The sequence below is a fragment of the Danio aesculapii genome, chromosome 4, assembly GCF_903798145.1.
Source record: "Danio aesculapii chromosome 4, fDanAes4.1, whole genome shotgun sequence".
In the NCBI taxonomy this organism is placed as follows: Eukaryota; Metazoa; Chordata; class Actinopteri; order Cypriniformes; family Danionidae; genus Danio; species Danio aesculapii.
In genome coordinates this window covers 47,128,495-47,150,881 of record NC_079438.1, presented here as the reverse complement: position 1 = coordinate 47,150,881, position 22,387 = coordinate 47,128,495, and the positions used below count along the sequence as shown (strand labels likewise).

Below are 22,387 nucleotides of genomic sequence, written 5' to 3'. Positions count from 1 at the left end.
TCTGTCAAAACCTTGAGAATGTAGCTAAAACTGTAAGGTTTGGACTATGTAAATGCTGATGATATGGAGATTTATGGCTAAGCACAAGAATAAACAACAACTTAAAATCTAAAAACTCTCATGGGCTGACTGTCTATAAAAAAAATAAAATCTGTTAACTTTTATATTATTATTATTATTATTATTATCTTTGTGATACACAATTCAAAATTTGGTTTATTACAAACATAAACGTTTTCTTTCTTACCCTTAATTTGGACTTTTCTTTATTAATCATTCAATGAATATTCAATGAGCATTTAACAAACAGCAACCTGATTTCTTAATGTCTCTTATTTGTTGCTTTTTCACATGTTGTGCATCAGGGCACCTTTCTGCTAATTTCCAAATGTGCACCAAAAACATTTTCTAGATTAATTTGCACACACTGTCATTAATTTAGATGCTCTTTCCTTTTTTTTCCAGTAGAAACTGTGTGTGAGGCTCCTCAGGACACTTCATATTCACTGATAATAAAGGTAAGTCTGCCTTCACATCTCTAATTAAAAGACTAGATCAAGTTTTTTGTGGTTTTAAAATTCATTTGTAACCCTGCAGAATTATTTAAGTGAACTGCAAAAGGAGAAATAATAGGAGATTTCAGGTTCCTCCGCAGAGATAATAAGCCTAAAATGGGGTCTGTTTTTATTTGTAGTATAGCATCTTTCCAATTTGTAATCAGTTTTCATTCATAAAATGTTCAATTTACTTATTTGTTATACGCCAAGTAGCATATATGCCAACTCAAGCAGGTTTTTTAAATGAGAACTCAAAAAATGTAGGGGGACTGTGCTTAAAGTAACACTTCGTTTTATTTCTTTTATTTCTTTTCTTTTTTTTGAGCAAAATTTTGTTTAGCACAATCTGAATGGCCTAACAAGAACACTTTTATTGATATATTTGTCTTTCTTTCAAGGGTTTGCCAACTGTGTATAGTGGCCAATATACATTTATTGTAGTTATAAATTATAATTATAATGTCATATTCTTGACACTATAAGCATGGTTACTTGATAAGTTAATAAGCTGATATTTGGTTTCTGCCTGGCCTTTTTTGTCTCCATTATATGTAAAATGAGCCATGTCATATAGTTTCACTGCTGCTCCTGTCACCTTTCATGTTGATTAAATTAGGCTGGGTGAAACTTCAGAGTCTAGACAAGACCTGTTTATCTTCTTACTTCATTTACATTCTTTGTTAAAGTTGTCTTGCCGATGCTGTTCCTCCACCTTTAAAGAAAAACTCCACTTTTTTTTTTTAGAAAAAAAGTTTATTTACAAGTCATTTACACTGTTAAAAAAGCCTAAATTAGCATTACAACAACTTTTAATCTTGAAAAGTTGGAGTAGGTGACTTTCATTAATATTTTTAATAGTTTAAAGTGACAGAATGTCTGGGTTGGTGTTGTATATTACTGTACTGTACCTTGTAATAAGCTGCCAGCACATTTTTCTGTTATTTTACAAACCCTTTTCTCTCTCTCTCTCTCTCTCTCTCTCTCTCTCTCTCTCTCTCTCTCTCTCTCTCTCTCTCTCTCTCTCTCTCTCTCTCTCTCTCTCTCTCTCTCTCTCTCTCTCTCTCTCTCTCACTCTTTCTCTCTCTCTCTCTCTATATATATATATATATATATATTATTATACATTATATTGTTTAAAACTCCTAAAATGTCAATAAAAGTCAAACTTTATTAAACTGTAGAGTTGAATTTTCAACATCAAAAGTTGACATAGCAGAGATCAACATCCCATAATGCAATTCTGTAAATGCAAATTCTGTTTCTGTAAAACTGTAATCAAATGGGAAACAGTTTGTGAATCACAAAATACAGAAACTGTTAATTAACAGATATTTTTGTTCATACAGTTAAATATTTCAGCCCCTTTTTTTGAATTCATTCAGCCGATCTCCGGGAACACTTTTAGCATAGCTTAGCATAGAATCGGATTAGACCATTAGCATTGTAAACATTTCTATCTAGTAAATATTTATTTAATTTCAGTTTTAGTTTAAAATTCTTGATATTAAAGAGCGTGTAGGGCTGCATGATATCGTGAAAATCTAACATTGTGATATTTTGTTATTCTGCCATAATATATATTACGATGTGAATACAAATTCACCAGATGACTTAAATATCTCTGATTGGAAAGAATGTATCTTTTTAGAGTGCATAAATGATCATATCTGCAAGCATAGATAAATGCTATGAAGAAAAAGATACAAATTAAATACTCAATGTTTTATTGTTTTGCGAGGAGGTTATTAGTATTCAGGTACAGTAATTGAATAATAAAATGCTAAATAATACTGCTTAGTCTTTTAACCTTATAATCTTCAGACCACTTAGTCTTATAGTTTCATAAACAATTCAATAAAATTAATATAAAAAAGTATTAAAAATTATACTATTATATATTAAAGATATTTTATTATTAAAGATAAAGATTATTTAAAATTAATCATTAAAGTTCCAAACAGAGCAATTTCAACATTGTAATGTGACTATTGCAAATGATCACATTGCGATATCGATGCCAAACGATATATTGTGCAGCCCTATCATGTATGTAGTCAAAAATGCCTAGTTTACCTTTTTTTGGGCAGATGTTTTGTACATAATTTTGCACCACAGAATAAGTACCATGAATTCTGAAAATGCTTATTTATTTTTGCTAATTATTATTTCTTTTGAGTATTTTTCTCTTACTGTTGTTAGTTTCAGTTAGTTTTAGTTTTCATTTATTGTGATTTTTACTATTTTATGTAACAAAAATGATTTTGACCAGTAGTTTAATTATTATTTTACTAAAATAAACTTTAACTTAAAGGGATTGTTCAACAGGTGTAGGATGAGTAAATCATGACACAATTTTCATTGTTTGGGTGAATTAAATTGTGGTCAGTTGTATTTAAGTACCATGAAATGTGTCTCTTTTAAGAAATATTGAGTTTTCAACATTTCAAGTGAAGTGTCCTGTTGTGTAGAGTGGAGTTGTTTCAGTACACTTGAGATCTAGTCCCAGCATGTTTTGACTTTGTGTTTTTACACTCTAAAAATACTTAAATATTGTCAAACTTCTAAAGATATATTCCATAGCTACATTTTATTATTTTGTCTTTCAGTAGGGACATTGATACACAGTTTGATATTTAGCTTTTTTGTTCCCTGAAATACCTTTTTGCAAGTTCTATCATTTCCATTTACCTCTTGAGGTAGCTGGGATCAGCTTAAAGATCCTTGGGTTTTTCTGTGTGTTTGTGTAGCTCAATCAGTAGGGCGTGTGGTCTAGTGATACAAGTGGAGTGGGTTCGATTCTCTCTAAGGTGTTATTAATTTTTCAGCAGATGCTTTTATTTAAAGCTTAAAACATCTTAATCAAACATCATTAAAAAAGTGGGCAAGCACTAATGGACTTTGTAGGTACCTGTATTTTAAGTTTAAAAAGGGGCATTGATTTTCAGTGACTTCTGGAGGCTTATTTACACCAAAAACTGTATTAAATTATATTAGTACCTCAATACTAATCTTCTTATAATCACAACTGTTTAACCAAGGTCTTAAATTGTGGTGTTTTTTTAATTTACATGTGTAATGTCTGTGTTTATTTCTGTTTCTCTCTACAGAACGAGGCATGTGTTTGGAAAATAGTCAACAGACGGAGAGCTCTGGATCGTTTGGATTGATCTTCATTGCAGTGATGGACATCAGCTGCGGACAGGTAAGACCTCTCGCTCGTTTTTTGTGTTTTGTGCTATCGGTTACCATCACTTCCTTTCTGGAGGGTCATGCCCTCCAGAAAGGAAGTGATGGTAACCGAAACGGGGAGAGAAGGGACGGCGACCCCTTTTTTATAGAGCTAATTTATTTTTTTAGTAAAAAGTAGCATAACCCCTGCTGTACATGGCCCCGTAGGTCAGGGGAGGAACGCTCCATCCTCCCCCTTCATTCACACCGACACTCACACATATCGCAGTGATCTGGCTGGGATTGAACCAGCGACCTCTTAACCCTTGAGGCAATGCTCTACCACTGAGCCACAGTCACATACCTATAGATGTGCTAGAACTTATATTTAACATTTCAACGGCTCCACAATGCAGTTAATGTTAGATTGGATTTGAACCCAGGTCTCCGTGATGAAAGCCTAGTGCTTTACCAAGTGAGACACTGAGTCTGTTTGTGTTAGTGCTTTGTGTCATGTTGTGTATATTTCTGCTAATGCTGCTAAGGAAAATCAGCGACTGTGGGATTCGATCCTAAAACTATCTGATCCGAAGGTAACTGATTATCTTCTACTCCACAGAGCTAGCGAGATGTTCATCAGTGTTTTTGCATTTTGTATGTTTTCATTGTCAACATGCTCTATTATTGGTAAGGAAAACCTGCGACAGTGGAATTCGATCCAAAAAGTTTCTGATTTAAAGGCAAACAATTATCTTCTGCACCACTGAGCCAGTGAAGCTCTGAGTTGTGTTTTTGTGTTTTGCTTTTTAACAGGTTATGTTATAGGTAAGTAAAACCTGCGACTGTGGGATTCAATTCCAAAACTCTAATCCCCTCGAAAAGCTTTCTGATTAAAAGGCAAACAATTAACTTCCGCACCACTGAGCTTGCAACACCTTGAAGTTTTTTTTTTGCCTCTTGTATGTTTTCATTGTTAACACGTTATAGGAAAGAAAACCTGCCATGGTGGGATTGATCCCAGAGCTTTCTGATTTATAGGCAAATGATTAAATTCTACACCACTGAGCTAGAATCTAGAAGATTAATCAAACAGTCACAAGCTTAGTGACACCTTCACATTTTTGTGTTTGCCTTTGCATCAGAACGTTTCCACAGGCACATTTTATTCTTTAATTAATTTTTTTTTTCTTTCCCTGATACCTACGTGGTATTGAGAGTGCTGACCACCTACAATCCCTGCCAGTACCAGTATTTTAACTTGTGACATTACGCATCACATTACATGTTTTTGCATCTTGTATGTTTTCTTTGTTAACCTGATTGTGGGATTTGATCCCAAAGCAACACTTCAAGGTGTGTTTTCTGATTTAAAGGCAATTAATCATTGCATGCACCACTGAACTTGTGATGCTTTATAACACATTTCAGATATATATATATATATATGTTTGTAGCATGACATGTGGATGTGGAATTTGAAAGCAAAACATTCTTTTTCAAAGGCAAAGGATCATTCCATGAGCCACTGAGTTTGCAACGATTTTCGAGATTTTTCAGTCTTGTATATATATAAATTGTTCTTCAGTGTACGTAAGGATGGATGTAAACCCAAAACTTTCTGGTCTGAAGGCAAATGATTACCCGCTACGCCACAATGTTTCACTGCATGTCATTTTGTTTTTGTATATTTGTATTGTTAACATGGATAAGATTCAAATTTAAAGCTTCCAGATTTGAACGCAAATGTTTTTTTCTTTATGGCACTGAGCTTGCAATGGTTATCTTCAAGAATTGTACAAACAATCATAAGGGTCATTAAGATCTTTATTAATTCTTTACATTTCAAATGCAAACTTGTAAACAACACAATCTGTTTATGCAAATCAGTAGCTTTACCAGAATTAGAAACACATCAACCAAGTTCATCAAACCTGTGCTGTAGAGCTCCATCAGCTGCTTCAGGTGTTTACAATCAGGTTTTGAATTAAAATTAATTTTTTTACATAATTAAAATAACAGATACAGCGCCCTCTTGTGGACATTGCCATATAAGGGAGGCAGTAGCTCTCTCTGGTGGACAATAAGTGAATGTGACAATAGCAGCTCCCTCTTGTGGACAACAGCACAAAAAAGAGGCAATAGCACCCTCTTGTGGACAATAAGAATGTGAAAACAGCAGTTGTGTCTGATCCTGAACATGTGGATTTACTTTCCACATTCATCTTGCACTGGAGCTCCTTCAGCTGCTTCGGGTGATTTCAATCAGATTTTAAATTAAAAATGAAAGGTTTGAACTAATTGAAATAACAGGCACAGCGTCATCTTGCGGACAATAATACAAGAGGGAGGCAATAGTTCCCTCTTGTGGACAATGAGTAAAAGTGAAGACAGCAGTTGTGTCTAATCCTGCTGTTTTCACATTCACTTATTGTCCATAAGAGGGAGCTGATAAACTGATTTTGTATTAATTATTAGTTAAATAATAACTTTATTTGTACTTAATTTAAATAACTAATATGTGATAAAACTACACATTTATAGATTATATTTGTTCACTTTTTTGATGCATACTTTAATAGTCAGGGGGCCACAATGTGCTAGGGGATCTGCAGAAATGTTTGGAGAGAAAAATAAATAAATGCTACAAATAATTTCTAAATAACACTTATAAAATAATGAATTCACAAATATCTTAAGAAATAACAAATTAACATTCGATTAAATAAAAAAGATTAAAGTTAATAATTAAAATATATTTAAAAACTTAAATGAAAAACAATAGGCTACTATAAAGGAGTAGAAAAATGCTGAGGTGTAAAGACAACAACAACATGTTACTTAAGTGCAAATGTGGAGCGATTTTTGTTTTTGATTTTAAATCAATTAAAAGTACAAGAATCTGGCTCAAATCTGCACAACTTTAAATATATTTTAGTATTAAAAAGTAAATGTACCCCAGCAAAAATAAAGCACAATTTCAAAATTAGGGCTCATTTTGTCAAAACACTACACACAGTTTCCACATCCACACACACACACAAACAACACATCAGATCTTTTGCAACATGAAACACTTCATTCAAAACTTTACAACACTGTAATAAAACACAATTTTAACACCACACAGAACACACAAGCTTCTTTCAAGACAAATCTGTTTGCTTCATTTACACACTGCTGACATCAGTATTAATAACTTGTAACATTTCTAAGCTGCTAATAATTACATAATCTGGGTTTGATTTTTATCAGAGATGCTGCTATTAAGCACATGAACATATCGTGTTCACCAAACAGCAAACACAAGACCAGCACTGCACACTGATGAAAATATTGATTTATCTCTACATTGTAAAGCCATTCAATTTATCCATGCTAAGAATGCATTTTACAATGAAAATCAGAGCAGTCTAAATACTTTATAATGCACAAACAAAAACTGTTCAGGATGTTATTTCATGATTATTTGTCTGAATTTCTCTGTAACACATCACATTATTGGCCAAACCCATGTTTAAATTTCTCTTGTTCCTCTGTGAATAAAGGACTCTTTCCTCCTCTGCATTCTCCACCCTCAACCAGTTTAATCTAAACACATCTTACTGTAAATGTCACAGGATAACACGACTTTCAATCATGGAATACAGTGAGTACCCAATATTGTAGTACTGATAGCTTAATATTGCCTTATCAACAAATCATTAAACAATGTAAAGCTTGTTTATTCAGCTTTCTGGTGATGTTTACATTTCAATATCAAAACAATTATTCCCCATTCCGTCTCCTGTTTACCAATGACATTGCCTTCCATATTTATTGAAGACTAATATTTATAGCTATACTACTGTAAACATATTTATTGAAGAGTAATAGATTATAGGTAAACGATCCCATTGCTTTTTATTGTGGTTCCAGCTGATTGGTGTCAACAGTTTGCACCAGTGTGTGCACACCTGACGGCTGTTTAACCAATTGGTTCATGTGTTTACTTAGAAGCCTTTGCTTTGAAATTACAAGGAAATGACGTTATGATAAATTTCAGTGTTAAGCTGCGGTCACACTTGACTTTTCCTCCCATAGACTTCCATTCATACGCACGCGAATGCGTCAGACCGGAAACGCAGGGTCATGCGTCAAGTTTCGCATGTTGCTGCGGTGCAAAGTTCAAGCTTGGTGAACTCTAACCAGCAAAATCGCATCACTTGACTGCGTGAGATCAATCGAGCATCAAAACATGACCTCTCTGGACAGAAATTTAAAACATGGACCAATCGCTCGCTTTTTTTAATGTCTAATAAGCTTGTTTAACCCCGCCCCTTTTCGCAGCGCAGTACGACAGAATTTCGCACACACAAAGCCCAGTGTGACCATAGCATCAAAAGCATCCAAGTGTGTTTAGTGTTTTGCAAATCACTGTGTAATGGTTTGCAAAAAGCGTGAAGCTCACAGTTGTGCGAATCTAGCCTTGTGTTTTGCTCCTTGAGTTTAAGGTTTTGCTAATTGTGGGAAAAGTTGAATTTGAGTGTGTACGCAATCGAAAAAAAACTGTAAATTTGTCAGGCAGACAGACAAAGGTTTGGTAAAAATGAAAACAAAAGAAAAAGTACAGAGTATCCCATTGAATTAAAAAAAAATGATACTGTACTTTTTGCACTAAAAAAACCACCATTAATTAAAGCCACCAAAAATAGCTAATAGTTTTGCTGGATTTACTGTATTTATGAGGTTTCTGCTTGAGTAAAATGTTAATATTTGGTTTTAATTAATCAAGGTTTGATAACTTTTCTTCCAAAGTTTAAATATGGTCTTTTTTCCTCCAGAAAGGGTCAGAATAACAAAATTGTTAATTTGTTGTATTAGAAAAACAAGTTTGGATGTATTAACACTTCTGAATATAAAACATTGCTATTGGGTTGTTTAAAATGTATTGTAGAAACATGGCTGGGCACATACCATCTTTTGTTTTATTGTTAGAAAAAAGCTGGAAATGAGTTTTCTATTTTAAAATTTAGCTAAACATAATTAGATCAAACTGTTGTGACCAAACAATTACCACAACTCATGTTGTTTTCACACAATATTCGGTCAATAACATGTTCTAAAAATGCTTAATTTAGTATTAGATATTTTAAATCAGTGCTTAGTACAAAAATGATGTGCTTAAGCACATCATGACAAAGAAAACATGAAAAAAAAATGTCCCGGCAACAGCTTTACACTCTGTTTATAGTTTTTCGTGCAACAGAGTTGAAAATATTGGATTTTTTCCTTCAATTTTTTTTTCCTTCTGACCTGGAGGTGGTACGTCTATGATCCTCCAGCACATGATCAGATGTCCCTCCTGGATGCAGTGGAGGCTTCAGAAACTTTTCAGACTGAAGAGGCAAATCTGGCGCGCTGTCTCCATCCATGCAGGAGACGATATAATGTGCGATGTGAACAAGAACATGAGGCAAGTCCTGAAGATCATACTGCTTACTGTAGAGCAGTTCTTTTTTATTTTCCTTTTGATTTGCCTAATTGTGTGGTGTATTTATGGGACAAAACTGATGAACTAAAAGTGGTTCTTTGGCTGTAATCATACCACCTATATCTGTGCCAATATCTGTGCTAGCACCTCAACCACCCAAAGAACTGTGCAGATTCTAAATGGTTCCCCTTTTAGGAGTTAAAACACTAAGGAACCCTTTTTTAAGAGAGAAAGAAAGTGTGTGTGTGTATAAAAAGTTAATTTGCAAAAACAAATAACCACCATTTTCAGAAATGTTTGTAACAGAGGTTGAAAATTACAACAAAAAAAAAATCTCCAGAAATGTTATGCAATTGTACATTTCAACACAAAAAGTAAACAAACATGATATCTGATTTAACTAAAAGCCAGGTTATGTTTTTGCAAAAAAATTCAGTCGTTTGTGTGTGTTTGTGTGCAACTTTTTTTTTTTTTTTTTACTGAAATATGATAAGCTATGTAATTTTTGTAATAGAATTGTTAGTTATGATTGACTGTGTTCTTTCTGGACAGAAAACTTGTGCTACTGTTTTGACTGAATGACTGGATTTTGAATCGAGTTCACTGTGTTTTGATAGAGTTAGTAAAAATAAGTAAATAAAATTTTAATGTAGACTTTAACAAAATATGGTTTTGGACAGAAAGTGTACTATTTGGCTAACTGTGTGATGCAGCTGTGTTGCTGTGTTCAGAGTTTAGAAAACGTACTTACAGTATTGGGAAATGCTTTTTAGCAATTGAGAAAAACTAAGAATAAATCCCATTAGTACTTTTACTCAAACACAGAACTATAAAAACCATAATTCAGAGAAACTGAGAAGCATTGGTTCATGCATATTTGACTGTCTATTTACCACTTTTAATGTGCATGAGGTGGAAGAAAAAAAGCATACAATGTAACTAGTACTTAAGTTTGAATTAAACTGTATCAAGTAAAAGCACTTTTTCTTCAGAAATGAAGTCAAAATTTGTCAGCCTGAACTGTAACCGAGTGTAAATCCTCTAAAATAATACTTAAGTACAGTAATCAAGTAAAATATTACATTATATGAATTAAATTATTACATAAAATTTATTTATTATTTCATAAAACTTTTTCACAGTACAAATTAAACATTTTAGGATGTGGTCCCTCACTGAAAAATAATATTTGGGGTCTGTGGCATATCATTTGAGTGATCAATACCTCTGAACAGCTAGTTTATGGTTTAACATTTATTAAATTGCAATGTTTGCCTTGTAGTTCTGAAGAAGCTGGGGTCTGTTAAATCTTGATTATATATATATATATATATATATATATATATATATATATATATATATATATATATATATATATATATATACATATATATATATATATATATATATACATACATATACACGTATACATATACATGTATATACACGTATACATATACATACATACAACCTATAGGTTACTATTGTAAGATAATGTCAGCATACTTTCACCTGTCACCTTTGCCTGAAATGACACAATCTAATCCTGTTTATATGAAATAATCCAGTTGCCGAGCAGGTTTGAGCTTCCAGGTCTCAGATTGTACAAAAAGCACTGCATTAAATTACGGTTTTCCCTGCCATGTATTTAAACTATTAACATTTATTTTATCCCACTATATTCAATGGAGCTTCTGCACTAGCCTGCCGATTCTGACGGGCACGTGCAAGTAAACGGCTTTTTGTCTTGTTTTACACTTGAGCAATTAAATGAATGCCAAAGTCTATTTAACTGATTGTGTTTTAATTACATTACAACATCGATGCTGATAAAGGAGTCGAATAAAATGAAAAAGTCACATTAACCGTTCACTAGAAGTTTATCAGTATGGGAAGAAACACTAGCTCTGCATATACCCTATTGAATACAACATTTTAAAAGGTACAGTCAAATTACAGATAACTTTGAACTGAAGCAGGAAACAAATATTCTTATTAGTGCTGTTTCCTATACAAAACCACTGGTGTTTAGTGTTGTTTTGTGACCATCAGATCAGAAACCAAACTGCTGCTCTCTGTTTTTGTTTGTCTCCATTTGCAATTATTTATTGATATTTCTTCAGCTTATTTTGCTATATTAGATTGAAAACAACACTTATTTAAGTGTATACACTATTATTAATTAGACTATTGTCCTACCCTCCAAATAAATCAGGAAAGTAGTTGAAAGTGGACAAAAGTGACAGATTAAAACTTTAGGTATATTCCCTGACTAAAAAGCTGAATTTTCATGACAACTAAAACAGAAAACCAGGCCACTTATGTGCTTGCATATTAATGATATAGCATTAAAATATGTTGTTAAAATAAAACAATTAAAATGATTTTAGCTCGAATATAATGTTGCATGACTTTAAAAGCCACTATGAGAACAGCAATGGGTAATGTATTACTGTGTGTGTGGCTTTGAAGTGCTCCCTTGTCCATATTTACCAGTTTTAATAGTTTTACAAACTTTACATTTAGCTTTTCTGCCATCACTTTTTAAAACCAAATCTCTGAAGTGGTGTTTTTAAAGTCAAAGCTTTAGAAATGTATATTATCCTGGGATGTTAGCCTTAATTAACAGGTACAGTCTGGTGATCGCATTTGTGGCCTACAGTGTTTTCCAGTTGACGAGAGTGAAAGGAATAAAATGGAGCTGAAAAAACAGCCTAACTGCGAACATAGGCATAAACAGTCAAGATATAAAAAATAAGGTTAATATAAAATTTGATTTTGATAAATATTAACTAAAATTTAAAGCGACAAACAAAAAGCCCTGATATTCCATGACTCAGCCAAAAGAATATTCAAATTATTAAAATATGAATATTCCAGAAATTCCATAACCTGTGTTTATTTAAATACCCTGTATTTATTTAATTAACAGTTTTAAGTATTTCAAAATAAAATAATCTCTCTTTATCCTGCACAATAGAAATTAATGCTGTAAATGAAAAGTATGACGTATACTTTTAAATAATAATTTTAAAAACAGCCTGAGTGTTAAATGTATTCTTTACCTGCTGATTCTGTATCCAGATGCTCCTCAAGAAGAGACAAATGAACTCATCTGACCTCCAGCATCTGCCTTTTATAAATGTTAATAAAAATAACATTAGACAACATTTTAAAAAGATGTTACATCAGATGGAGAATACTGAAATACAAGAAAAGATTTCATGTTTTTGAAACACACGATGACGAACATTTAAATAAAGTAAAAGAACCGATTTATTTAACTGTTGATTTTAAGTATTTCAAAATAAAATAATGTTTCTCTTTGTCCTGCAAAGAAAATTAAAACTAAAGAATAATTTAGCAACCAACCTGAGTGTTAAATGTAACCATTACCTGCTGATTCTGTATCCAGATGCTTTGAGGAGAGACAAACAAACCAATCTGACCTCCAGCATTTTCCTATTACAAATGTTAATAAAAAAGCCATTTAAAAACATTTTTAAGAGATTACAAAAGATGGAGAAAACTGAAAGAAAGAAAGAAATATGGAATCATATGATGAAGACCATTTCATTAAAGTGATTAAAGATTTAACTATTAGTTTAATTAGTATTATGTATTTAAAATAATGTTTCTCTTTATCCAGCACAATATAAACGAATGCCGTAAATGAAAAATTATGACGCATACTTTTAAACAATAATTTAAAAACCAATATGAAGGGTTAAATGTATCCTTTAACTGCTGATTCTGTATCCAGGTTGCTCCACAAGGTGGAGACAATGGACTAATCAAATGACCTCCAGCATTTTCCTTTTAGAAATGTTAATAAAGAAAACACAAGACAACGTTTTAAAAAGATGTCACATCAGATGGAGAAACTGAAAAACAAGAATAGATTTCCGGTTTTTGAATCACACAATGGCAACCATTTTGTGAATTAACAGACTTATTTAAATTACATTCGCAACATTTTTTGACCAATTTAACAACAATTTAATCAATGTTACATCAGATGGAGAAAACTGAAAAACATTTCAGATGCTGGAATCGCATGATGAAGGCCATTCAAATCAAGTGAATGAACATTTAACTACAAATTAAGAATTTTAAATAAAATAATTTTACTATTTTTATCCTACACAATATAAATGAATGCAGTAAATGTGAAAGCATGACGTATAATTAAAAAAATATATCTAAGGAATAAATGTAACCATTCAGCATCCAGATTCTCCACAGGGGGAGACGATGAATCCATCTGATATCCTGCATCTGACCTCTATAAATGTTGATAAAAAAGCCATTAGACAACATTTTAAACGACGCTACATCAGATGAAGAAAACTGAAAAGAGAAAACAATTCAGATCCTGGAATCACAATAAACACAGTTTAATTAAAGTGGTGAAAAAACATATTAGTTATTAGTTTAAAATGCATCTCAAAATCAAATGTTTCTCTTTATAGTGCACAATATAAATGAATACAGTACATAAAAAGCATGATGCATCATTTGTGAATAATTCAAAAAACTATTACCTGATTCTGTATCCAGATGCTCCACAAGGGGAAGAAAATGAACCCATCTGACCTCCAGCATCTGCCTTTTTATTAATAACAGAAATTCCATTAAACATCATTTTAAAGAGATGTTACATAAATATTTAGCTAATAGATGTATACTTGCAGCCATTTTGATGCAACGAAGATTCGTCCAAATCTGTCCTCCATATTGCCATTCAAGTTTTACTATAAAACTCTGCAAATACAAATGCAAAATACATATAAACAGCACAAAACTGTTTTGAACACATCCATTCAACGAAATAAAACAAAAACATCTACAATAACTGACTCAAAAACACAACCGTTTGTTCTCTGCTGTGTGTGTGTTTGTTTGTTGACCATGTGCTTTCCTGTTCAACACAATGTTTAATCAGTCTTACCACAACAATCGAGATTTAATGTTTCATTTCCAGAAACTGATAGATACATGTTGCTTGTAGATATGGCGTTGATAAAATCAGCGTTGTTTTAGTAAGAATACACGACGCTAAAATCTCAGATCTCTTCACCTGCGGGTAACACGAGAGACTAGTCACTGAACGCAGTTTTCCTCCGCTCCTCTAGGTGGCGTAACCGAAGTCACGTTCAGAGCTTCTGAATGACAACATTCTGTTGGGAAAACAGGAAAACATGTCTAGACCGTTTTACACACAGATGCTGCAGATGACAGCTCACTTACAATGGTTTAAAAACAATAAACAACACGTTTCCAGCTTATCAACACGTAATAAGGATGCACAATGTGATAAAGAGAGTCTGGAGTGTCAAACGACTCACCGGTAAGTGTTTGTTTTCATTCTTATTGCTTTTGTAGGGTGCTCCTTCAGTCACTGTTGTTGTTTTACCTGAAGGTCAGCGTTTTGATGGTGTCTTTACTCTAAAACCTTGTTATTTTAAAAGGACTGCTTTATATTTGTCAGTTAAGCATAATTGTAGGCAGTGTGAAGGGTTTTAGACTTTGTTTACATTCTGTTGTATTGGTGAACTCACTAACAATCAGTTATTCGGCTTCTGATACTGGTATTGCAAAGCAAGAATGTTGTGTTATATGTTGTTGTAGTCCTAAAGTTGTTAATAATGCTCTTTTAATTGCATATGGCTTATTTACATATTTGTTGTGGTGTTGATTTCACTTGGGGTCTTCTCTAGATCAAAACTGAGTAAATATTCAAGCTCAAATATTTATTTTTGTTGACATTCAAGCTGAGGGAAGAAAGGTTTTGTTGTTGTTGCTGTTGTTTATATTCATTGTTTGAATAGGTTGTTGTTTAAACGTGTAGTTGTAGGTTGTGCCATCAGAAGTAGACTGAGAAAAAGATCAACATAAATAAATAAAATAAAAGGTTTATTGTTAATACAGCATTACTGAACTATAATGTTACCCTGGACCACTTAAATTGCATGGGTTATGGCTATTTGGCTATTTTTTATTAGTAATATGCATTGCTAAGCACCTTTAAGGCTCAGATTGTAGATAATCAAATAATTGTGTCTCGGTCAAAAATTGTCCCATTCTAATGAAACATACATTGATATGAAGCTTATTTCTTCAGCTTTTTTATTTTATTAAGCTTTCTGGATTTATTCATAAACTTTAACTTAAAGGGATTGTTCAACAGGTGTAGGATGAGTAAATGATGACACAATTTTCATTGTTTGGATGAATTAAATTGTGGTCAGTTGTATTTAAGTACCATGAAATGTGTCTCTATTAAGAAATATTGAGTTTTCAACATTTCAAGTGAAGTGTCCTGTTGTGCAGAGTGGAGTTGTTTCAGTACACTTGAGATCTAGTCCCAGCATGTTTTGACTTTGTGTTTTTACACTCTAAAAATACTTAAATATTGTCAAACTTCTAAAGATTTAATCCATAGCTACATTTTATTATTTTGTCTTTCAGTAGGGACATTGATACACAGTTTGATATTTAGCTTTTTTGTTCCCTGATATACCTTTTTGCAAGTTCTATCATTTCTATTTACCTCTTGAGGTAGCTGGGATCAGCTTAAAGATCCGTTGGTTGTCCAGTGTGTTTGTGTAGCTCAATCAGTAGGGCGTGTGGTCTAGTGATACAAGTGGAGTGGGTTCGATTCTCTCTAAGGTGTTATTAATTTTTCAGCAGATGCTTTTATTTAAAGCTTAAAACATCTTAATCAAACATCATTAAAAAAGTGGGCAAGCACTAATGGACTTTGTATGTACCTGTATTTTAAGTTTAAAAAGGGGCATTGATTTTCAGTGACTTCTGGAGGCTTATTTACACCAAAAACTGTATTAAATTATATTAGTACCTCAATACTAATCTTCTTATAATCACAACTGTTTAACCAAGGTCTTAAATTGTGGTGTTTTTTTAATTTACATGTGTAATGTCTGTGTTTATTTCTGTTTCTCTCTACAGAATGAGGCATGTGTTTGGAAAATAGTCAACAGACGGAGAGCTCTGGATCGTTTGGATTGATCTTCATTGCAGTGATGGACATCAGCTGTGGACAGGTAAGACCTCTCGCTCTTTTTTGTGTTTTGTGCTATCGGTTACCATCACTTCCTTTCTGGAGGGTCAACCCCTCCAGAAAGGAAGTGATGGTAACCGAAACGGGGAGAGAAGGGACGGGGACCCCTTTTTTATAGAGCTAATTTATTTTTTTTAGTAAAAAGTAGCATAACCCCTGCTGTACATGGCCCCGTAGGTCAGGGGAGGAACGCTCCATCCTCCCCCTTCATTCACGCCGACACTCACACATATCGCAGTGATCTGGCTGGGATTGAACCAGCGACCTCTTAACCCTTGAGGCAATGCTCTACCACTGAGCCACAGTCACATACCTATAGATGTGCTAGAACTTATATTTAACATATCAACGGCTCCACAATGCAGTTAATGTTAGATTGGATTTGAACCCAGGTCTCCGTGATGAAAGCCTAGTGCTTTACCAAGTGAGACACTGAGTCTGTTGTGTGGTTTTGTTAGTGCTTTGTGTTATGTTGTGTATATTTCTGCTAATGCTGCTAAGGAAAACCAGCGACTGTGGGATTTGATCCTAAAACTTCCTGATCCAAAGGTAAACGATTATCTGCTACTCCACTGAGCTAGAGACATGTTCATTAGTGTTTTTGCATTTTGTATGTTCTCATTGAAAACATGTTCTATTATTGTTAAGGAAAACCTGCGACTGTGGGATTCGATCCAAAAAGTTTCTGATTTAAAGGCAAACAATTATCTTCTGCACCACTGAGCCAGTGAAGCTCTGAGTTGTGTTTTTGTGTTTTGCTTTTTAACAGGTTATGTTATAGGTAAGGAAAACCTGCGACTGTGGGATTCAATTCCAAAACTCTAATCCCCTCGAAAAACTTTCTGATTAAAAGGCAAACGATTAACTTCTACGCCACTGAGCTAGTGACACCTTGTGTTGTGTTTTTGCATTTTGTATGTTTTCATTGTTCAACATGTTATATTATTGGTAAGCAAAACCTGCGACTGTGGGATTCGAACCAAAGTTTCTGATTAAAAGTCAAACAATTATCTTCTGCACCACTGAGCTAGTGAAGCTCTGAGTTGTGTTTTTGCATTTTTCATTTTAACAGGTTATGTTATAGGTAAGGAAAACCTGCGACTGTGGGATTCAATTCCAAAACTCGAATCCCTTCGAAAAGCTTTCTGATTAAAAGGCAAACAATTAACTTCCGCACCACTGAGCTTGCAACGCCTTGAAGTTTTTTTTTGCCTCTTGTATGTTTTCATTGTTAACGCGTTATAGGAAAGAAAACCTGCCATGGTGGGATTGATCCCAGAGCTTTCTGATTTATAGGCAAATGATTAAATTCTACGCCACTGAGCTAGAATCTAGAAGATTAATCAAACAGTCACAAGCTTAGTGACACCTTCACATTTTTGTGTTTGCCTTTGCATCAGAACGTTTCCACAGGCACATTTTATTCTTTAATTAATTTTTTTTTTCTTTCCCTGATACCTACATGGTATTGAGAGAGCTGATCACCTACAATCCCTGCCAGTACCAGTATTTTAACTTGTGACATTACGCATCACATTACATGTTTTTGCATCTTGTATGTTTTCTTTGTTAACCTGATTGTGGGATTTGATCCCAAAGCAACACTTCAAGGTGTGTTTTCTGATTTAAAGGCAATTAATCATTGCATGCACCACTGAACTTGTGATGCTTCATAACACATTTCAGATATATATATATATATGTTTGTAGCATGACATGTGGATGTGGAATTTAAAAGCAAAACATTCTTTTTCAAAGGCAAAGGATCATTCCATGAGCCACTGAGTTTGCAACGATTTTCGAGATTTTTCAGTCTTGTATATATATAAATTGTTCTTCAGTGTACGTAAGGATGGATGTAAACCCAAAACTTGCTGGTCTGAAGGCAAATGGTTATCTTCAAGAATTGTACAAACAATCATGAGGGTCATTAAGATCTTTATTAATTCTTTACATTTTAAATGCAAACTTGTAAACAACACAATCTGTTTATGCAAATCAGTAGCTTTACCAGAATTAGAAACACATCAACCAAGTTCATCAAACCTGTGCTGTAGAGCTTCATCAGCTGCTTCAGGTGTTTACAATCAGGTTTTGAATTAAGTTTTAAAGTTTTTAACTAATTAAAATAACAGATACAGCGCCCTCTTGAGGACATTGCCATATAAGGGAGGCAATAGCACCCTCTTGTGGACAATAAGAATGTGAAAACAGCAGTTGTGTCTGATCCTGAACATGTGAAGTTACTTTCCACATTCATCTTGCAGTGGAGCTCCTTCAGCTGCTTCAGGTGATTTCAATCAGATTTTAAATTAAAAATGAAAGGTTTGAACTAATTGAAATAACAGGCACAGCGTCATCTTGCGGACAATAATACAAGAGGGAGGCAATAGTTCCCTCTTGTGGACAATGAGTAAAAGTGAAGACAGCAGTTGTGTCTAATCCTGCTGTTTTCACATTCACTTATTGTCCATAAGAGGGAGCTGATAAACTGATTTTGTAATAATTATTAGTTAAATAATAACTTTATTTGTACTGAATTTAAATAACTAATATGTGATAAAACTACACATTTATAGATTATATTTGTTCACTTTTTTGATGCATACTTTAATAGTCAGGGGGCCACAATGTGCTAGGGGATCTGCAGAAATGTTTGGAGAGAAAAATAAATAAATGCTACAAATAATTTCTAAATAACACTTAGAAAATAATGAATTCACAAATATCTTAAGAAATAACAAATAAACATTCGATTAAATAAAAAAAGATTAAAGTTAATAATTAAAATATATTTAAAAACTTAAATGAAAAACAATAGGCTACTATAAAGGAGTAGAAAAATGCCGGGGTGTAAAGACAACAACAACATGCTACTTAAGTGCAGATGTGGAGCGATTTTATTTTTGATTTTAAAACAATTAAAAGTACAAGTATCTGGCTCAAATCTGCACAACTTTAAATATATTTTAGTATTAAAAAGTAAATGTACCCCAGCAAAAATAAAGCACAATTTCAAAATTAGGGCTCATTTTGTCAAAACACTACACACAGTTTCCACATCCACACACAAACAACACATCAGATCTTTCGCAACATGAAACACTTCATTCAAAACTTTATAACACTGTAATAAAACACAATTTTAACACCACACAGAACACACAAGCTTCATTCGAGATAAATCTGTTTGCTTCATTTACACACTGCTGACCTCAGTATTAATAACTTGTAACATTTCTAAGCTGCTAAAAATTACATAATCTGGGTTTGATTTTTATCAGAGATATTGCTATTAAGCACATGAACATATCGTGTTCACCAAACAGCAAACACAAGACCAGCACTGCACACTGATGAAAATATTGATTTATCTCTACATTGTAAAGCCATTCAATTTATCCATGCTAAGAATGCATTTTACAATGAAAATCAGAGCAGTCTAAATACTTTATAATGCACAAACAAAAACTGTTCAGGATGTTATTTCATGATTATTTGTCTGAATTTCTCTGTAACACATCACATTATTGGCCAAACCCATGTTTAAATTTCTCTTGTTCCTCTGTGAATAAAGGACTCTTTCCTCCTCTGCATTCTCCACCCTCAACCAGTTTAATCTAAACACATCTTACTGTAAATGTCACAGGATAACACGACTTTCCATCATGGAATACAGTGAGTACCCAATATTGTAGTACTGATAGCTTAATATTGCCTTATCAACAAATCATTAAACAATGTAAAGCTTGTTTATTCAGCTTTCTGATGATGTTTACATTTCAATATCAAAACAATTATTCCCCATTCCGTCTCCTGTTTACCAATGACATTGCCTTCCATATTTATTGAAGACTAATATTTATAGTTATACTACTGTAAACATATTTATTCAAGAGTAATAGATTATATATATATAGAGAGAGAGAGAGAGAGAGATAGATAAAAGCGTGAAGCTCACAGTTGTGCGAATCTAGCCTTGTGTTTTGCTCCTTGAGTGTAAGGTTTTGCTAATTGTGGGAAAAGTTTAATTTTAGTGTGTACGCAATCGAAAAAAAAACTAAGTTAAAAATGAAAGTTTTAAACTAATTAAATTAACATGCACAGCGCCCTCTTGTGGACAATACCACAAGAGGCAGGCAATTCTGCAAATAATCTCCATCCTCTATTGCAAAATAAAATAAATATAAAGACATTTGTCTGGCAGACAGAAAAATGTTTGGTAAGAATGAAGACAAAATAAAAAGTACAGAGTATACCATTGCATTTTTTTAAAGTGAATATATCATTTTTAATATCATATTTAATATTTATTTTATACAGATCTGTAACATTTCATACAAAACATTTAGAAAATCAAAGCAATCAATTATTTAATTAATATTGAGCAACGAAATATTATCATCACTTAATTTTATTTGCAACTTTATTCTATTTACAAGATTTTTGCACTGTTTGGCATTATATTGTTTTGCATCTGTACATCTCTGGTTTGCACACCGTGCCATGTGCTCTTAATTGTAACTGTATTGTTTACAATTTATTTTTTCTTATATTTTGGATGTGTGTAATCGTATTTATTGCAATTTCTGTTTAATATTTTACTTTTAGTATTAATATTGTCTGTTATGCACCTAGGGGTTGAGAGTAACAAATTTTGATCTTGTACATGTGGTTGAATTGACAAAGCTGACTTTGACTAAACTGGTGGATAATAAATGCCAAAAATAGCTAATAGTTTTGCTGGATTTACTGTATTTATGAGGTTTCTGCTTGAGTAAAATGTTAATATTTGGATTTAATTAATTAAGGTTTGATAACTTTTCTAACAAAGTTTAAATATTGTTTTTTTTCCTCCAGAAAGGGTCAGAATAACAAAATTATTAATTTGTTGTATTAGAAAAACAATTTTGGATTTATTAACACTTCTGAATATAAAACATTGCTATTGGGTTGTTTAAAATGTATTGTAGAAACATGGCTGGGCACATACCATCTTTTGTTTTATTGTTAGAAAAAAGCTGGAAATGAGTTTTCTATTTTAAAATTTAGCTAAACAATCAGAACATCAAACTGTTGTGACCAAACAATTACCACAACTCATGTTGTTTTCACACAATATTCAGTTAATTAACATGTTCTAAAAATGCTTAATTTAGTATTAGATATTTTAAATCAGTGCTTAGTACAAAAATGATGTATACTTAAAGCTTAAGCACATCATGACAAAGAAAACATGAAAAAAAAAAAAAATGTCCCGGCAACAGCTTTACACTCTGTTTATAGTTTTTCGTGCAACAGAGTTGAAAATATTGGATTTTTTCCTTCAATTTTTTTTTCATTCTGACCTGGAGGTGATGCATCTATGATCCTCCAGCACATGATCAGATGTCCCTCCTGGATGCAGTGGAGGCTTCAGAAACTTTTCAGACTGAAGAGGCAAATCTGGCGCGCTGTTGTCTCCGTCCATGCAGGAGACGATATAATGTGCGATGTGGACAAGAACATGAGGCAAGTCCTGAAGATCATACTGCTTACTGTAGAGCAGTTCTTTTTTATTTTCCTTTTGATTTGCCTAATTGTGTTGTGTGTTTATGGGAGAAAACTGATGAACTAAAAGCGGTTCTTTGGCTGTAATCATACCACCTATATCTGTGCCAATATCTGTGCTAGCTCCTCAACCACCCAAAGAACAGTGCAGATTCTAAATGGTTCCCCTTTTAGGAGTTAAAACACTAAGGAACCCTTTTTTAAGAGAGAAAGAAAGAGTGTGTGTATAAAAAGTTAATTTGCAAAAACAAATAACCACCATTTTCAGAAATGTTTGTAACAGAGGTTGAAAATTACAACAAAAAAAAAATCTCCAGAAATGTTATGCAATTGTACATTTCAACACAAAAAGTAAACAAACATGATATCTGATTTAAACTAAAAGCCAGGTTATGTTTTTGCAAAAAAATTCAGTCGTTTGTGTGTGTCTGTGTGCAACTTTTTTTTTTTTTTTTTACTGAAATATGATAAGCTATGTAATTTTTGTAATTGAATTGTTAGTTATGATTGACTGTGTTCTTTCTGGACAGAAAACTTGTGCTACTGTTTTGACTGAAT

At 33.0% G+C, this 22,387-nt stretch overlaps 2 long non-coding RNA genes across 2 annotated transcripts; both read left to right on the top strand.

The window, feature by feature from the left end:
* The first annotated feature begins 463 nt into the window (after positions 1-463).
* LOC130223132 (uncharacterized) lies at positions 464-9,578 on the top strand. The gene is made up of 3 exons (XR_008836582.1): positions 464-518; positions 3,665-3,759; positions 9,024-9,578. It is a non-coding gene; the product is annotated as an uncharacterized LOC130223132 (long non-coding RNA).
* Positions 9,579-14,342: 4,764 nt separating this feature from the next.
* On the top strand, positions 14,343-21,728 carry LOC130223131 (uncharacterized). Its single transcript, XR_008836581.1, has 3 exons — positions 14,343-14,545; positions 16,168-16,262; positions 21,634-21,728. It is a non-coding gene; the product is annotated as an uncharacterized LOC130223131 (long non-coding RNA).
* The last annotated feature ends 659 nt before the right edge of the window (positions 21,729-22,387 follow it).